This window comes from Bactrocera dorsalis, chromosome 3 (assembly GCF_023373825.1).
Source record: "Bactrocera dorsalis isolate Fly_Bdor chromosome 3, ASM2337382v1, whole genome shotgun sequence".
Classification (NCBI taxonomy): Eukaryota; Metazoa; Arthropoda; class Insecta; order Diptera; family Tephritidae; genus Bactrocera; species Bactrocera dorsalis.
This window is the reverse complement of record NC_064305.1, coordinates 73,602,946-73,622,603: the sequence shown is the minus strand read 5'-3', so window position 1 is coordinate 73,622,603 and position 19,658 is coordinate 73,602,946. Positions and strand designations below refer to the sequence as shown.

Sequence of the window (19,658 nt, the reverse complement as noted above, 5' to 3'; positions counted from 1 at the left end):
AGAATTTTTTTTTGAAAAAAGTTTACCCTACTGACTGCTTAAGATGAAATACCTTGCAAAGCTTTATCCGGATTTACACATTGCTCTTGATCTTACCTTATAAATAAATATTGAGAATTCCGTGGTTTTCAGAAATCTACCTCTCAATTTGTAAATCACTGTTATGTAGTGCATAAAATTGATTTTCTTGGCTTTCAATAAAAATTCTTCAATGGGTATCATTTAATCTTTATAAGAGAACTCAAAGAGGAATATTTGAAGATACTTTTACAGATTCAATTAATGTCTCTTCCAAAAGGTGATCATCATGACCCGATTCTGTTCTTGTTATTTATTAATGATATCTCCTCTGTCAAAGAATTCAGAAATATTTTATAATATGCCGACGACTTAAAGCTTTTTATATCATATACTTCAATTTATGAAAGTTGTCTGTCACAAACCGACTTAAACATTTAGTTGCTTGATGTGATAGAAATGATTTGGCATTGAATTTCAAAAAATGTAAGACAATGTGCTATTCTCGTAGATCTGAGTTCCCATCTCCCTATTTAAATGACTATTTACTAGAGCAAGTTTTTGGATTTTTTTGATTGGTGAGTTACTATGGACCCTAAGCTAATTTTTATCTTCATGTTAGTACCATGGTCTTCAAAGCAAAAGGTATTCTCAGTTTTGTTAAGGGGGTATTCTAGTCTAGAAATCAAATTTTGGGCAGTTTTTTGAATTTTATTTAAAAAAAAAACCAAAAAATATTTTTACTATCCATTTTTTTATGGTGTTTTTATTGATATCTTAAGAATACAGAAAAAAAATTTACAAAAAAATATTAAAAATTAAAATAATTAGATGGGGGGAGAGACAGGTGTAAAAAAGTGGCGCATCCTGGTGACATTGATCCTGACTCTCCTGGTGGTCTGAAAAAAAAAAAATTAAAAAAAATTCTTAATCAGTAAGGATGTTGTTATAGTCCCTACCTCAGGGAACACGAAATTTTTTTTTTTGAAAAATGGCGACTGCCTGAACATAAAAATAATTTTTTACGCTTTTTTTGAAATTCCTGAATATTTTTAAAATATTAAAAACAAAAATTTTGATACGATGCTGGTAGGAACGATAAAGGATTATATAAAGAAGGTTCACGCAAAATTTCAAGTAAATCGGTTGTATAGAACTTGAGATAATGCCGGTACCGTGTGGAAGAAAGTAGTTTCGAGAAAAACGCGTTTAAAAAAGTGAGTTTACCTACCTAACGGGCTAGGTACTGCGTCACTAAAGTAACTGTAGCTCTTAAAATAATTTTAATTTTTAAAAATTCTCTAAAGGATATGTTCTTAAGGGTCTAAACTATAAATATATGAATAAAAAAATCGAATTTTTCAAAATTCTAGAGTAGAAAACCCCCTTAAACGTTGATTTAAAAAATTTAAAGATCCGTATGTTACTAAAACACGTTTTACAACATTGATTCCCATTAGGTATATATGACTCTTTTGTATGGAACTCTAGTTCTCAAATCCATTCTAACAAGTAAGAGTCGGTAAAAAAAGAATTTTTATTTTTCGCTTTAGGGCATTTCCGATGGGATTCTAGGCAATGTCTTTCTCCATACACTAGTCGTAGAGAATTGCTTGGTGTTATATTCTAACTAAAAATCCAGAATGGAACAGTTAGCAGTTATTTTCTCCTATAGATAGGGCACAATAGACCCTAGGTCGCGGTGCAGAACCTCAAATTTTATTCTATTTCTATTTTTCTCCTATAGATGAAAGAACTCTTTTTGTACTTGCAAATCGCATTGCGTCACTTATATAACAATATATAGCAATATATCGAACAGCAACTTTCTTACATGCACCAACAGATAGACAGCCAGACAACAGTTGAAAAATGCAAGTAAATGCGAAAAAGTCAAGTGTTTGCTTACACAACACTTCTGGTGAAAGTTGAGGAATTGCTGACTGTCAGCGTTGAATACCGAGTAAGTAAATAAGTGCATATGTGTTGAACCGCAATTGCGGATGAAATGCAAATACCATAAATAACGCTTGTCACGGGTTAAAGGCAGTCGATGCAACAACAAACAATAAAAGTAATAAAAAACAACAATAATAATAACAAAACAACAATAATAATAACCATCAAACAGCAATAAAAACTAAAGTAGTTTACAACAAATAAAAAGTAAACAATAAAATATGCTAATAACGGTGGATTTAATTACTTGCAATCATACAATAATGCAATATTTTTATAAGCCACAACAACAACAAACTATATATCACACGCAAAGTGTTTATTTTCAATTAAACTCACGCTCCAACACATACACATACAAATAGACATGCAATACGGTGCTGCGTGCCAAAGCCACAAAGTATAACGGTGAAAATAATTAAAAAATTCCAAAACACCAAATGCCATTTGCCGCAAATATGCGTGAAAAAGTCGCTTTCCGAAACGCAAACGCAAATTTTCCGCTTAAACAGCAAAAGCGCAAATGTTAAAGCAGCAGCAGCAGCAGCAACAACAAAATACGCAAATGAAAATCGCATAAATATGAAGCGCAAATATTCTGTAAATTCGCTGGCATAAATTTCGCCATACAAGCGGCAAAAAGCAGGCAGCGCCAGGCGGCCGTCGGCAATGCCGAAATTGGTAGCGCAAATAAATGCAGCTGTTCGCTTATGAAATTGCATCGCTATGCATGCGTGTGTGCGTGAGTGTGTGCGTTTGTGCAAAAAATGCGTTAATTTAAATTAATTGAATTGCATTTGACTGTAAAAAGGCAATAAACTGTGTAAATATGCGCATTAAAGTGATTGAAATGCCGCTGCCTTTTTTCTTGCCGCTCAATGCGTGCTGTCAGCATGTGGCGCGGCCGTGGCGTATGAGTAATGTGCTGGCGCTAATAACTACTTGTGCTGCATGGGCAGCTTTTGCAGGTTGGCTAATGTGTTATTGCAGTTTGTGTTTATGTACTTTTGTTATAAAATATGGTATAAAAAATACTTATTTCTTTCTGGTGTCATGTAAATAATGGAACAATTGTGCAGTGTATCAACTCGGGGTAATTATATTAGCACATATTATGTGTATAAAAGGTATTATTTAAGTATGGAGCTCAGATCAGATATATTCGAATACAAATACATAAAATTTGCTTAAGTAATCTGATAACTTGTTGCTGTTAAGCAAGCGCATGCAAATATCAAATTTGCAACAAAAAACGAATTTTTTTTCTCTTGGTACTCTAAAAAATAGATTCTGGCACTCATCTAAGAAATTATTTGTAATAGTAGGGCTCTCCGCCTCCCAGTTTTCTTTTTTTTCGTATAGAAAAATTCATATTTCGCTTCAAGCTACTTGTAAAAATACTTCGTTTCGTAGATTTTGTGGCAAATTGAACCGTTTAAAAGATATTAACGGTTGAGTCTTGAATAAAATTATTCATAATACCACGTCAAATGCGAAAATTCTCCATACAAGCCCTTGATCGTTCGGTTTGTATAGCAGCTATATGTTATAGTGGTTCGATATTGGCAGATGCGAGAAATGAGCAGCTTCTTAAAGAGAAAATGACGTTTGTAAAATTTTAAAACGATACCTTAAAAACTTAGGGACTAGTTCGTATATATACAGACAGACAGACGGACGGACAGACGGACATGGCTAAATCGAACATACTAATCATTTATATATATACTTTATAGGGTCTCCGACGCTTTCTTCCGACGCTTTCTTCTGTGTGTTACAAACTTCATAGCTAACTTAATATACCCTGTTCAGGGTATAAAAATATTCGCTGGGCTTTATTAAGGTGCCTCACATACAATCGCCAATCATATGGAGTAAAGTCAGCCGGATGTTTGAAAATCCTAATAATAGTTAATGGGAGCAAGGTCAAGTCAGTCGGGTTCCAAGATGTGCGCTTTTAATAGTTTTGAACGTTACCGTCATATGGGGACTGAGCAGGGTTACCTTCCCATTTCATCCATTTTCGCAATGTAGGTAGGAGTTCTTACAATATTCTGCTGGGCGAGTTTACTAATTAAATTAATTGAACTTATTGGAGCGCGGGGCCACATCCGCTTTTTATACTCTCGCAACAAAGTTGCTAAAGAGAGTATTATAGTTTTGTTCACATAACGGTTGTTTGTAAGTCCTAAAACTAAAAGAGTCAGATATAGGGTTATATATACCAAAGTGATCAGGGTGACGAGTAGAGGTGAAATCCGGATGTCTGTCTGTCCGTCCGTCCATGCAAGCTGTAACTTGAGTAAAAATTGAGATATCATGATAAAACTTGGTACACGTATTTCTTGGCTCCATAAGAAGGTTAAGTTCGAAGATGGGCAAAATCGGCCCACTGCCACGCCCACAAAATGGCGGAAACCGAAAACCTATAAAGTGTCATAACTAAGCCATAAATAAAGATATTAAAGTGAAATTTGGCACAAAGGATCGCATTAGGAAGGGGCATATTTGGACGTATTTTTTTTGGAAAAGTGGGCTTGGCCCCGCCCCCTAAAAAGTTTTCAGTCAGAGTCAACCAAACTCTACAGAATCGTTTCCTTCAGGCATCTCCATATACAGTTCAAAAATGGAAGAAATCGGATAATAACCACGCCCACCTCCCATACAAAGGTTATGTTGAAAATCACTAAAAGTGCGTTAACCGACTAACAGAAAACGTCAGAAACACAAAATTTTACTGAAGAAATGGCAGAAGGAAGCTGCACCCAAGGTTTTTTTAAAAATTGAAAATGGGCGTGGTGTCGCCCACTTATGGACCAAAAACCATATCTCAGGAACTACTCAACCGATTTCAATGAAATTCGGTATATAATATTACCTTAACACCCTGATGACATGTACGAAATAAGGGTGAAATCGGTTCACAACCACGCCTTCTTCCAATATAATGCTTTTTTGAATTCCAACTGATACCTTCTCTGTATAACATACACATTAGGAACCTTACGCAAATACGGTATTTGAGTTGAGGTATCCCTTGTGGAAAAATTGTCGTGATCGGACTATAACTTTTCAAGGTCCCTGATATCGAACACGAAGAACTCAATGCCTAACCTAACTTAACCTAATTTTTCACCGAAAATATCGGTAAATCTCTCAGAATTTAATTCTAATTAATTTTACAGCAAAATAAAAAAATATGTAAATGACGGATAATGAAATCTCGATTATCACTTTATCATGCGAGAGTATAAAATGTTCGGTGACACCCGAACTTAGCCCTTCCTTACTTGTTTTAATTTTTTTTTACCCACAAATGCCCCTTGCCACTACGATTTCCCTCGCTTCCCTTCGCCGAATTACCGATTTAAATTTTAGTTTGGTGCTTAGTCATGAGAACTTGTGGGTTTTAATAGAGTTTTTTGGGCGTGGTACGTGGGGCGGCGATTACGTCAATCTACCAATTTATTTTAGGCTTTTTTTTCCAAGGAATGCGTGTACCAACCATTACGTTATCTCAATTCATACTCAAAATACACTTTGCACAGTCATAGACATACATCCGGATTTCAAATTATTTCGTCATCATGCTTACTTATATACATATATAACTATGACCCTATATATACATTTATAAAAATAAGAGATAAGAGAGATATTTGAAAATAGATTTTTACAAATGTCTGTTGAGGCCTATTTTTGACCAGCGTAATCACTCGCCATAGACGGCAGCAGGTATTAATGCTATTGATGCGGGGTCCAAACTTAGAGGTGGTTGCATAAGAACAGCCCAACGAAGCTTCCATAACTTCTGAAGTGACATTAGCGGCGTCTGCGGTCTTTCCATTAATTTTCTTAGTGAGTTTTGATTTAATACTCCTAGTGAGCCTATAATAGCTGAAGCAAAATCAGATTCTTAGAATAGAGTCCAGCCAAAAAAGGTTTCATAATGATAAATTAGCTAAATTAAAGCATTTAGAAGTTATGCTGAAATCCTAAAAGTATGCTTTTAAATTTAAATATTACAAAATTCTTTTGTTGTAAGAGGATTGTTTTCGCTTTAAGTTAATAACTTTGAGGCCAACGAGTCAGTTTATATTCGCTTCAAGCGCAAGCATCCCAAAAAATTAAAACTTCTCATAGACTACTTAATGATATTCAATCTAGTATCGCTAAGAACCAAAACTGGCGCATACGTGCCTCATCAGCCTATCAGTCTAATCTAACCTAACCTATTAATCTTGAAACTTTCTTTCATATAGCCATAAGCAGATTTTCGAGAAATCAGTAATAACTGACCCGCATAATACAAGTAACTTGGAATGCACTTTATTAACATTAAGTTCGTGCCACATTTTAGAAATTTCTAAAAAAAAAAATGGCGAACACTTATGTCATTGCGCGGAAGTCATTCATCAAATGAATGGACTTGGAAAAAAAAACACTCCAAAATGGCATACAGAAACAATAACAAACGAAGTCATACATTTTTAAGAGAAACCCTTCAGTCACATGTACACACGCACACATACATATGTATATACCTCAGTTTTCGTGGACGCCACTAGCACTGCTTAAGAAAACTCGAAGAGACTTTGCTCTATATTAAATCATAATCATAAAAAATGTACTGCTTTCTGTTGCAGTGTTGCAACTTAAGTGTGAGTGTTGTTGTAGCCACATTTTTCATTCTCCGTTTGGTGTGGCAACATATACTGCTGCAGAGTAGTAGTGTGAGTATATATGAATATATACACATACATATATACATATATATATATACATATATGTATATGTAGAGAGATGTGCCTAACTGCTTGCGATACAAAATGCCGCATCCGTTTGTGTATGTGTATGTGAGAGTGCATAAGCATATGTATGTATTTATATGTTGCATGCGAGTTTTTCGTTGGGAAGACAGTAAAAGTAGTTGCAGCAGACAAGTGCATAAGCACTTAGCTTGCTTGGACATTATGTCATTTTTATACGCGCTATACAGGATGTACCGTTAAGTGGGTGAGCGAGCAAGCGCATGCATGCGTCTTAAGCAATTCAAGATGCTGTAAAATACCGACAACGAAAAGTAGAAAAAAAACACAAAACAGAAATAAAGAGATAATGGAAATTGTGTGATAAAGAATTTAATGCACTTATAGCGATGTGGCATGTATTGTTTGTTAAAGGAATGTAAATATGTGTAGTAGATTGACATACACTTATGCGCACAACCATGAATATTTATGCACTTTTACTTAACAGTACAATCGCACAAAGTTATAAAAGCGTTAAAGTGGTTTTAGTCAAGCTATATTTGTATTTAGAAGTGGTCCAGAGCTGCTGATTTTCGAACTAGTTCGGGTGTAGTTTGATAGTAACTAGTTAATTTTGGACCAGTTTAAGTATTTTGTGTTTTTTTGTTTTTATAAGCTTATACTAAATAAAAAACAAGAATTTAAGGATTTTGTGGTAATATTAGAGAGCAAATTAGTGAAAGTTATTACTGTTTGTTTAATGTCAAGCCCTTTAGACGAATATTTAGACAGAGGTAGTGATTTTACTGTTTCATATGTGACATTAGTTTGATAACGGAAGCAGTTTTGTCTCACGATTTTATATATTTCTGTTTAGCAGCATTATTATGTTTTATGAAAGTATAAATGGGTTAGGACCAATGTTTAAAATATTACAGAAGCCGTCTTAAGAACCTCAGATTTCAAAGAAAAATACTCTTCAGTATTTTATGTCTGATTTCAGTAAGAATTTTGACCCTCAAATGACTAAACAGTTTTCAAAAAATTTAAAATTCTTCAAAATTGCTTTCCACTCCCCTTCTAACTTAGTACTGTTATTTTTTCATATCAACACATAAGTAAACGCATCAATATACATACATACATATATACCTCTATATACATACATACCTACATACATATATCCTGTCTTATTGCTGCAGCAATGTACGACAATAAATTTTCCACAATTTTCAAGTATATTTGCTCACATAACACGAAGACAGCAGTTTCATCATGTTCAGCAACAACACCACAGTGCCAACGAAAACCATAACAATCGTCAGCAAGCATATCTGCATCAGCTGAGAGCATCAACTTGGTTTTAAGCGCGTATCAGCATGAGTGGCTATATAAAATTCGTGTAGTCATAACAGCTGTAACTTTATTTTCAGCGCCGCTAAACAACACATTCTCACCCACATACACATATATATACATACATATGTATGTGTATGCAAATAAAAATATTTATACACAATAAATGGAGCATTTTTCACAATCAAATGAAATTGTGGGTTATTTATGCTTGAAGGTGGGGTTGTAGACTATGAATATTTCTTACATTTGTTAGTTGTGAGCTTGCTTGATTTCCGATGGATATATGTATAGTTATGTATTTGTATACAAAAAATAATAAAGTAAATTCTTTGGTTGAACTCATCTCGTACTATGTAAAGACATTTTATGTAGGTTATGAATATGGTAAAAGATAAGGCTTGACAAAATAATCAGAAACAAAAAAATTATATGTTTAGATATGGATAAAAGATCTAATAAGATTGAATAAAGTATATATATGAATTTTTTATATATTTTAGATTTTTTTAATTTAAAATTATTTACTTTCATAAACTGATTTTCAGCACATTTATATTTCCGCTGAAGCTAATCGATTCTTCCTTACTTTCAGGTATTTGCTACGCTCAATTGATTTCAGTGCCTTGTTGAAATAGGTAAGTAGCATGAACACTCTTGTTACTATAATAACATTTGGAAAATATTTTAAAAATTGTTTTTATTTTGGACCTGTGGATTATTTCTTAAATGAAACAATTAGGCCAAAAAAGCGAATTTTCCGGATTTTTTTCTGAGAAATCTTTTAAATGTATTGGTCCAAAAATTTCTACACATATTACGGTATCCTTTAGGTGTATTTTAAGACTTAGTTTTAGTAGAAATATTTATTTGGAAAAGACTTTTCTCGGCGACCACTATATCACTGAACTGGATCCTCCGAAATTAAAAAAGCCAAACAGATTTCATTAAAATAATGTTAAATCCATTAAAACAAATCAAAGGAATAAGCAAAATAATTGTTTGACAAAATGATAATTTCTAAAAAAAATTTGATTCGTGACCAAAATTTCGACCTTACTTAGTTCAGAATAAAAAAAAAAATTTATCGACGAGAAAAAATCTTCATTTAGTTACTACAAAATATATTTAAAAAGCTCGGGTTACAATTTAAGACTACTCGGTTAAGCCGTTTTCGAGTAATGTTGGTCACCGACTTTCAAAACACCATTTTGAGGAAAATGCGTTTAAAGTTTGACCTTGCACTTCCAAGCGCTCTGAATTTGCGTTTGATTTCGAAAATGTTCACCGGAACGATATGAAATTGTCTGTGCGTATTCTTAAATATATGTAACTGTACATTAAGAAAATAAAATAAAAAAATCAAATTTTTGAAAATTCTTATTTTATATAACCCCTTAAAACTTAAGTTAGAAAACTCGTTTTCTCAATAAAATTTTTGAATTATGCGAACTGAGGTTCTCACGATAGCCAAAATTGAGTCAAAAGATCTATTAGTCGACATCTTTGGCATTAATAAGAGAATGGCGTATATGTTTCATGCAACCTCTGAGCTTAAAACTGTTTAATTTATTTTTTGTCTGTAGTTAAAATATTAACCAAGCATAATTGTACCATTTCTATTTCTTTGCAAGCAAAAATGCTGTCTACATTTAGGATATTCGAATAATGGAGTTGTTGCCCACCTTTAAAATGATATTAGATTAACAAACAAGTTAATTATAAAATGAAATTTGTGACTATTAGGAATGTAGTCCTTGATGGTTGTCCTATTAAAGATTTCTAAATTGAGTAGAAATCTCTATTATTTGCAACTTTGGCGAAGCAGTTCATAATTAAGACTACCTCCTAGCTTAAAACTATTGTAGTAAGTTTGCTTCAGAAAAATTTTACTTAATAATGCAATTTAGTTACTATCGGTGGTTACACACCAATTTGGGCGAATTTTGTTTTTAAGCGGGCCATTTTCGGCTACTTCATCTTCATGTTCGTTAAGCTACGCTCCAGCTGGTATTGCGTTTGGATTTATTTATTTATTTATTAAGAAGAAAATAAGAAAAAAATTGCTGGCGACTAAATCTAGCGAATGCAAAAACGATTTGAAGTCCGATTCAGATCTTTTTGTAAAATTTTTTCAAAGCACTTCATTCAGCTTCAAATTAATTGTATTTCATTCTTCAAATATTTCAATAATGCTATGTATAGTAAAATATACTGTTTATGATTTCAAGGTATTCGAAAAAATCAGTCTATACTCATTCGTTAGAGACTGTTATAAGTTGCAATCATCGACAATCTATTCTATACATATTTAAGGTTCAGTTGCGATGACACCTTCTCACTGAAAGGATGTCAGTTTCAAACCATTTGGCATTCATAGATTTGGCTTGATCTTTTCAATTTCGGGTAATTTTATCATTCATGATACCATTTAATTTTAATAAAGCCCTCTAACCCTCTCTCTTTTTGATAGAGAAAGTCAAAATATGATTTTTCAGCACAACCTTATCAAAGTTAACAAAGATATTTTTCGATTACTATCAAAAGGTAGGCTTTGCTATATGATTGCTCCTAAATGTAGGCAACAGTTCTGTCAAGACACTAATAATGAGTTCTACCTTGACTCTGGTCTTTTTGGAAAAGTTATACTGTAATAGAATTTAATACATAAGCAAATATTATTTTAAGTCAGCTCAAGAGACATTGCCTATACTAAACCTAACTTTAGATTTTTTATATTGAACATATCTGCTTAAAAGTCGGTAGTTATAATATTAATCATGTATAATTGTTGGTAAACAAAAACGCTGCCTACATTTAGGATGACATAAGATTATTAAAAGAAATGAAATAGAATATAATAATAGAAATGAAGTCTCAAAAAATTCACAAAAAATACCTTAAAAATTTTGAAATTTTTTTTTTCAGTTAAATATTTATTTAATAAATGAAATTTATTCAATACATTTTTTCGGTACCAAATAATTCTTAAAATCTTGTCTAACTGATTTAATTTATTACTCGCATTTCTTTTCTTATTAGCAGTTATTTAAAAAAAATTTTTAAATAACAGTGTTTGAGATTTCTTGTAATAACGTTCCTACAAATAACAAATAACTACTCAGCATGCTCTCTTTCATTGTTCACTTCAATTAACGCTGATTAAAAAACTTTGCACAAAACTACCAAAATATTTAAATGTGGCGCAGTTGCCGGCGCTACACTGGCAACATTCAATCAACTTTCAATGCCACGCTGAGTTTTGTTGGCGAGAAAATGCGGAAAATCTGCGCGAAATTGTCAATTTTAATGTGATTAATTTCAATTTGTCCGAATTCAATCGGAGCAAACTTCGCACCGCGATATGATAGCATTACATATATATAAAGTATATACATATAACAGTATATATATATATGTAACTACTAACATATATACGTACTTACAACCGAATTGTATGCGCTTAGCGCCGCAAACTTTTCACATCCAACTGATTACGCTGCTTGAGCTTTAGTCAGCAGCTGCGACCTCGCTGGCAGCAACGCTACCTGCGCCTCAATTGCCACGGGTAAACTTGGAAAAGTTTTGTTTTGGAACAACTTAATTTCATTTAATTCAATTTTTTCATCATTCAATTCCGTTAGTCACTTTTTGCGCTGTAATTTGCCGCATTTTCCCTCAGGTCACATTGTTAGCTGCCGTTATTGGTACGCACATACATAGCTACCATTATATGTATATATACCGTTAGTTGCTGTATTTCCATTGATATCTGTTTGCGGAATTTCTTCGCAATAAATTGTGTTTGCTTGTGTGTGTGTGTGTGTGTGTAAGAAGTGGCCAGCTGAATTACAGCAGCGGAAGTGGGCTTGAGTTCGAAGAGAGCTGTGTGTCTATATATTTATATCATCACTGCTTTAGTTGGCTTTGTAGCGCTCGTTTTGTTGCCGCATTACGTTTGCCTGTAATCAAAGTCTGGCCGCAACGCTCAACGACCCACTAGTGTCTCATTAAGTCGTAACTGTGGCGCTGGATATTACCTCGGTCATTCCTTTGGCTGCTTACTTTTCTTATTGCATCTCGACTACCTTTGATTTATACACATTTGTTGTTGTTGTTATTGTTATTGTTGTTGAATTTGAGTCTGACAGGTATGCCTGTAAAAAATCAGCGCTACTCGCTTCCTGTACAACGCTAATCAGAAATCCGCACAAGCAGTCGGGCGAACAAGGTGGGAAGGAAGAAATCAAAAATGTGTAATAAAAAAGGAAAATCAAAGAAAAATAAATGAAAATTCAAATACAAAAATAAATAAAAAAAATCAAAAAATAAAACATAAAAATTTCAAAGAAAAAAAATTTGCTTTAAAAATCAAAAAAAAAAAATCCGGAAAAAAAGCTCTCGAAATGCAACTAAAGTTTCAACAAAGCTTTGCTTTTGCCATACTTACCTTATTTATTTAGTTATTTCTGCTTCACTCTATATACACCACCGTATATTTATATACAAGTTGCATTGAGGAATTAAAAATCAGCACAACAACAGCAAAAACAATGACGGGAAGAGTAAAAAGGCCGTGCTAGTGGCAGGCAAGTGAAGTGTTGGCAGTACTTCACTCTGTGCCACACAACGTTGCGCAACACTGAGAAGGAAAAAACACAGAAAAATGGAGAGAATGGCAACAATTGTGTAATGTTGAAAAATGTTGCGAAAAATGAACTAGCAGCGAGCCGTTGATGTGCTCCATTACAAGTTGATTTGGTATGCGCAAAATGGAAAGAAAAACTAAGAAAAAATTAAAAACAAGAAAAAATAAAAATAAATAAAATGAAAATAAAGAAATAATATATATTTTCCAACTCCCTTACGCTCCTGAGCTCCTTGAGGCAGCGCACAGTAACTAAAGCAAAATTCGAGGAAGAAGACCGCGCGGCTTGAGGTAGGCGGCGCGGCAGAGCTGACGGCACAAAGCAAAGCAAAAATCTGGCAAGCAACAAAATCCACAACATTTGTAGCTAGCATTACACAAGTGCCAGACGATAGCGCGCGTTGGCGATATCCTTGCAACAAGGATATTTCGGTTTGCTGCCACTTCCTTGCGCCGCAAAGGAAGTACGAAGCAGTGAAGTAAGCCAACCGCGAATGCCATGCACACACAGTTTCAGCTTGTCCCAGCGCGGGGGAAGCGCGCCGCAGCAGTAAGTAACGGCAACTACTCACGGACAGCTGCTTTGGTTGACCAACTACTTGAAGGATGCGAGCGCGCGCCCGTTGTTTCACAGCATGCGGATACTGCCGACATGTTGCCAACGCTGCCGCTTCGTAAGAGCGCCTCAACGAACCTTAAGTGTAATTGTAATCTTATATCCTTTATATCCTGTTTTGCTGTTATTTCTTTTAACAATTATTTCGGAGTGTTTATTGAATGAGTGGCAAGCGGTGGCGTTGCGCGGCGAAAGCAGGCGCTGTGGTGCGCGCTGGCGGCGCCTAACGAACGACAGGTGCGCTGCATTGGTTGAGTGGCGGCGCGCGCGTTGGTTAAGTGGATGAATGACCCGGCGCTACGGTTGACTGCGTTGTCGCTGTGTATGTGCGCCACAGTTTGCGGCTTAAAAATTGTCGAAAATATCTGCTTTGGCTAGCCAAGCGCACAGATGGTCAGCGCTGCGATGGAGCGCGCTGGAAGAAAAGCGCATAATTGCGAAACTAACAGCAGAAATAATATTAAAACTACAAAAATACGCATTTGGTAAAAAATATTCTTAAGCGGCAGGTAAAAAAAAAATATTTTCATTCTCCAATTTTTGTTGACTCTCTTTCGGCTGCCTGCCACTTCAGGAAACTTTTGATTTTCCGCGACACAAGTGGTTCAAAGTGGAGAAGCGGCTAAGTTGAGTTGTTTAGTATATATAAAAAAGTGAAAAAAAACTTGAAATTAAGTAGAGACTTAAGGAAGAAGTAAGTTATGACAGCATTGGCAACTTTTAAAGAAACTGCCAAAACAGCGTCTCGTTAAATTAAAGCGATTGTCTACTTAGGCTGTCGCAACAGACAAAAATTACGCAAAATTTATGTGAAAAAATTTATAGATAAAAGTCTAGTTTTGACTAAAAATAAAACAAAAGAAAACAACAAAAAAATCTGCTTAAAGAATGCTGTGCATAATTTTCATTAAAAAAAGTGTATTTCCAAATGAAGCAACATAAAACATGGAAAATGAAGAAATTGTATAAGAAACAGATTCTTCGAAATTTTGTTTAATTTTCTCGTTTCGATTTCAAGTACCATATTATTCTCTTTTTTAATTGGCTCCTGGAGCGTTGTTGTTCTCAAACTAAGAGCTGCTTTCAACTCATCTTGGTTGAGTGCCGGGACGCTAATGTTGTCGTGTTGCAGATTGTTCATGCTTATTCATCCGTCACAGCGCTGTTTTCGCCACTTAGCAGTTGTGTTAGTGTTCCCTTCACGTATCGGGTATACTCCGAGTGTCTGTTATCTTTACAGAAGCTGCCCAGGCCTTGAGATCATTTGTTTCTTGCTTTAACATCTGATAAAATCTGATATTTCGAGCCGCACCCTTACTAGCCAGCATCTCTGCCTCTGTTGTTGAACTGACGTCTCTCTACCCCTCTCTTCCATATACTCTACATGCATTTGATAGATAAAAAAATCGAATTTGAAGTTTTGATAATGTTGCTGAACTATATGAACATTGAAACCAAGAACTTATGCATAATAACATCTTGAGTATGCCAAGACTTCATTGTGATAGCTATGAAGTTCTGAGTGAATTTTTTAAAGATCCATCTATAATATCATCGATATGGACACTCGTAACGTAATGGAATCGAAAGGCACTGAGGGTAGAACTTTTATATCAATATATTCGAGTACTACCTTGCACAAATAATAACTTTGAAGTATGCCAGCTCGAGTTTTAAAATTGTCTAATCCGGCCATAACCGTTCAAGCCGCCACATTTCGAATATATGAACCTCAGTGCGTATGGCTGAGTTTTTGTCAAAAATATTGGTGTATTTATGAGATATGTTTAGGAAATTTGTGGAAAATGTCTGATAATAATATGGCCTTATGTAAAAAAAATCGGGTCAATACTTCACTTAGTCCCCATATATTGTAAAGGGTGATTTTTTAAGAGCTTGATAACTTTTTAAAAAAAAAAACGCATAAAGTTTGCAAAATCTCATCGGTTCTTTATTTGAAACGTTAGATTGGTTCATGACATTTACTTTTTGAAGATAATTTCATTTAAATGTTGACCGCGGCTGCGTCTTAGGTGGTCCATTCGGAAAGTCCAATTTTGGGCAACTTTTTCGAGCATTTCGGCCGGAATAGCCCGAATTTCTTCGGAAATGTTGTCTTCCAAAGCTGGAATAGTTGCTGGCTTATTTCTGTAGACTTTAGACTTGACGTAGCCCCACAAAAAATAGTCTAAAGGCGTTAAATCGCATGATCTTGGTGGCCAACTTACGGGTCCATTTCTTGAGATGAATTGTTGTCCGAAGTTTTCCCTCAAAATGGCCATAGAATCGCGAGCTGTGTGGCATGTAGCGCCATCTTGTTGAAACCACATGTCAACCAAGTTCAGTTCTTCCATTTTTGGCAACAAAAAGTTTGTTAGCATCGAACGATAGCGATCGCCATTCACCGTAACGTTGCGTCCAACAGCATCTTTGAAAAAATACGGTCCAATGATTCCACCAGCGTACAAACCACACCAAACAGTGCATTTTTCGGGATGCATGGGCAGTTCTTGAACGGCTTCTGGTTGCTCTTCACCCCAAATGCGGCAATTTTGCTTATTTACGTAGCCATTCAACCAGAAATGAGCCTCATCGCTGAACAAAATTTGTCGGACGTAAAGCGCGAAACACATTTCGAACCGAACACTGATTTTGGTAATAAAATTCAATGATTTGCAAGCGTTGCTCGTTAGTAAGTCTATTCATGATGAAATGTCAAAGCATACTGAGCATCTTTCTCTTTGACACCATGTCTGAAATCCCACGTGATCTGTCAAATACTAATGCATGAAAATCCTAACCTCAAAAAAATCACCCGTTATTATACCAAATATAAAGATTTTCGAACTTCCAGGTGACTTTATAGCACAGATGCCGCCAAAACAAGTAGAAAACTAGTCCTTGACCCAATATTATTAACAAACCTTATGATTCTGGCTAGTTGCAAGCAGATGAAATATTTGCTTGTACCCGAGCTTAGCTCTCCTGTACTTGCTTATGGATATACTAACAAAATTTGAGGAAAAGGTTAAGTTGAAATGTTAGAAACTCTTTGATTAGCAGCATGAAAAAGTGAGAGGATCTATAAACTTTTTTTTTATAGTAGAGGAATCATCAAAAGCTGGTGTGCGGAACTCTAATCCGCTAAACCTAACCTACTCTCAACGCATTTTTCTCCCACGGCACAACCGGATTAGGTATTACTTCATAAGGGAGAGAAAAATATATTTAAGTCTCTTCTATTGTACGAACCGACTGACTCCCAATTTATTGTAAGCTTCTTAGTTTTGTCATAATTAGAGCTGACACTTCGTTGACAGCTTGCTAGTTATCAGAGGACTGACAACGTGTATGTGTTGTCAAATTTCCCAACGTTACACTATCGTTGAGTGTAGATTTTAGTTTTTTCCTTTATGTTTAAAACACGGCTGCACTGAGTCTTCTATGCATTTTAAACATGTCGGACAATACGGACTAACGTCATTATTAATTTGGAATAGATGCTTTCTAAAGTAGCCATGGGTACTCCATACTTGGGTTAGGTGGAAATTCAGATCCCATGTCGTCTGTGTATTCATAAATGTATGTCTGGGATCACCATCGTCCTTTGGATGAAGTTTACCACAGCTTGTATGACTTTTGATTCTCTCTGTTTTTTCCGCCTTGTAGACAGCTCTGATAGCTGGTTTAGTCACGCGAATTCGTCCCTCTGGAAGTCAATAGGCGGCATGCTGGCTAGTATTTCAGTAGCATCGTTTGACATCATTCAGAAAGCATTTATTACTCGGATTGCAAAAAGAATATGCACTGCTTTTACTGCTCTTGCATATGTATTTATGACCAGCGCCTGTATCCATATTGGTACTACAATATCATGTAACTCATTGCTGGAACTTACGCAGTCTCTATTGGCCATTACTCTCGAAAGATTATTATATTTTTTGTACTTGAAGACCAATGTTACTCGCAAATGCTTCAGCTGCGGCTGTGAAGTAATCTCACATTCATCTACCATGAGTGGTACCCTTTCTTCCACCTTAAGTTTGCTTATGAGCAAGACTTCTTTACAGCCAGCTCTAAACTCATTGTTGTAATCTATTGGAGCAGACCATTTATGCAATGATTGCATTTGAGCCGGAGCTCATCTATATGTTCAACCATTGCTACCATTATAAGGCCATCCGCATACGCGTCTGTTTTCACATTTTTTTGGTTGAACAAAAAATGCAGAACATAATGCGATATTCAGAAGTTAGACTTCACATCTGACCGAAATATTTCCTTGAGACGTAAATTGCAGGCAGATTCTTTCCAAATTAGATGGCTTTTTGGTTGGTTGGACATTTTTATGGACCAGTTTCGGCAAGAGCAATACAATTTTTGAGGCCTTCATCTCTTTACGGTTTAAACAAAGTCTTCTTTAAGTCAGAAACCTTGTCAGAAAATCGAGTAAAACTATCTGCTATCGATTACTAGCATCTAACAATGATTAAAAAGTTTAACGTAGCATATTTTAAGGCGCTTTCCACCACACAAGTGGCAGTCCTTCTTAAAAGCCTCAATATTTTCGGCGGAAGTTAATTTAGACAGGTATTGTGTGGCCAGACGAATTGCTTAAATAATTTAGATAGCTATAGAAATTCGAAAGTTGAGTTACTGTTAGCCACAAAGCGTTATTTCTTAACAGTTATATTTACAAAGTGCAACTATTATGCAACATTTGATTAATATTTGGTTGCATTGTTTAATATAAAAGCGGCTGAGTGATTTTTAAGTTTTCCTTTAAGACACATAGCGCCATATTTACTTTCATTGTTGCAACAAAATGTTGCAAGCCTTGATTTCTAATGTTTTTTTGGTGGAAAATTCAACGTGCAGCACTTGAGTTTGTGCGCTCAAGCGGAAAACCTGAGATAGTAAGTAAGTTGGGTGACTTTTCAGTTGCAGGTGATGCAGACACAAACTCGGCAAAGCAGCACAAACAAGTGCAAACAATGAACGTGCAACAAATGGCAAATCAGCGCACAAGTGGCAGCGACAACACAAAACTTGTAGCTTGCAACTTGAGTGCGTGCAACAATTGTTGTACGAGTGGCGGTGTGTACGTGTATGCGTGTGTTGTGCGGTATAACAATAATTCTATAGTAAAATATTTGTTGTGCAACAACAATATAACCAGCCTTGCAACACTTGCATTGCAATGAGCGGCGGCGGAAAAGTGAACTGAAAAGGCGAAAACACGATTTACAGTTTTATTTACAACACACATTTTATTAAGTATTTATGGCGGCGCTCATTGTCTCTCTCTCGTTCTATCCCTCTCTCTTTTTCGCTCTCATTGCGCGCCGGCTACAACTTGCTTACTCTCAAGTGACTTTAAATCGTTACAAATGCAACGGGAATTAACTGCTAGCAGTCAGCCCGGCAATCACACAAACCTGCAACAACAGCAACAACAAATTGTGACAACAATGGCGAACATATAGTGGCAAACAAGAACGAAAACAGCCAACAAATTGGCAACAAAAGGCAAATGAGAAATGTAGTGAAAATAAAATAAACATAGCAACAAAAAAACAACAACAATTACAACTATAGAAAATCAGCAAGTTTTCTGTGACAAAAGCCAGTTGCAGCAAGTTGGCCTCTTTAACAATTCTGCAATACTGATTTACAACCTTTTTGTGAGGCAAATCAACGGCAATGCTAAATAAGCGACCTCCTTCGCTCACCCCCACCGACTCCCGGACGAGTTCAGCTACTGAGTTCGGTTCGTGCATTGTAAATGCCAAATGGCAACAGTTTCATTGAAACTGTGCAAAAAGTACAAAAACAAAACAACAAAAAAAAACTTTTTCTTGCAGCCGCTTTGGAAATCCATTTCGCTGTTGTTGTTGTCTTCTAAGTTGGCATATTTGTTGTTGTTGTTTCGCTTTTACGCTTATTGAAAGTAAACGAAATGGAAATGAGGTAGCGCATAAAATTTTCGTAAACTTATCAAAAACAAATAAACAAATCAACGAAAGGGGGAGAGAGGAAAAGCGCAAGAGGCGATGCGAACTGGAGGAAAAGCACACAAAGCGCAAACTTAACAAAATATCAACTAAACAAATGAAAATTTCGAGTGCAATGAGGAAATAAAAGTGGCGCAAATATTTGTTTTTGCTATTACAATTATTTGTATTTTATTCCAAGTTGGCGCTCTGTGTGTGTTTGTGTGTGTGTTGTGAGCGGAAATGAGCGAAACTTTGCAGCGCAAAAGTGGAGCGCAAGAAATTAATTGAAATGCTGAAATTGATAATGGAGTATA

At 35.4% G+C, this 19,658-nt stretch overlaps 1 long non-coding RNA gene across 1 annotated transcript in view; it reads left to right on the top strand.

Moving 5' to 3' along the window:
* The window catches only part of LOC115065919 (uncharacterized), a 67,822-nt gene that overhangs the window by 23,556 nt on the left and 24,608 nt on the right, over nucleotides 1–19,658 (top strand). The window contains exon 2 of the long non-coding RNA XR_007422251.1: nucleotides 8,680–8,722. This is a non-coding gene — a long non-coding RNA (uncharacterized LOC115065919). The remainder of the gene's footprint in view (nucleotides 1–8,679; nucleotides 8,723–19,658) is intronic.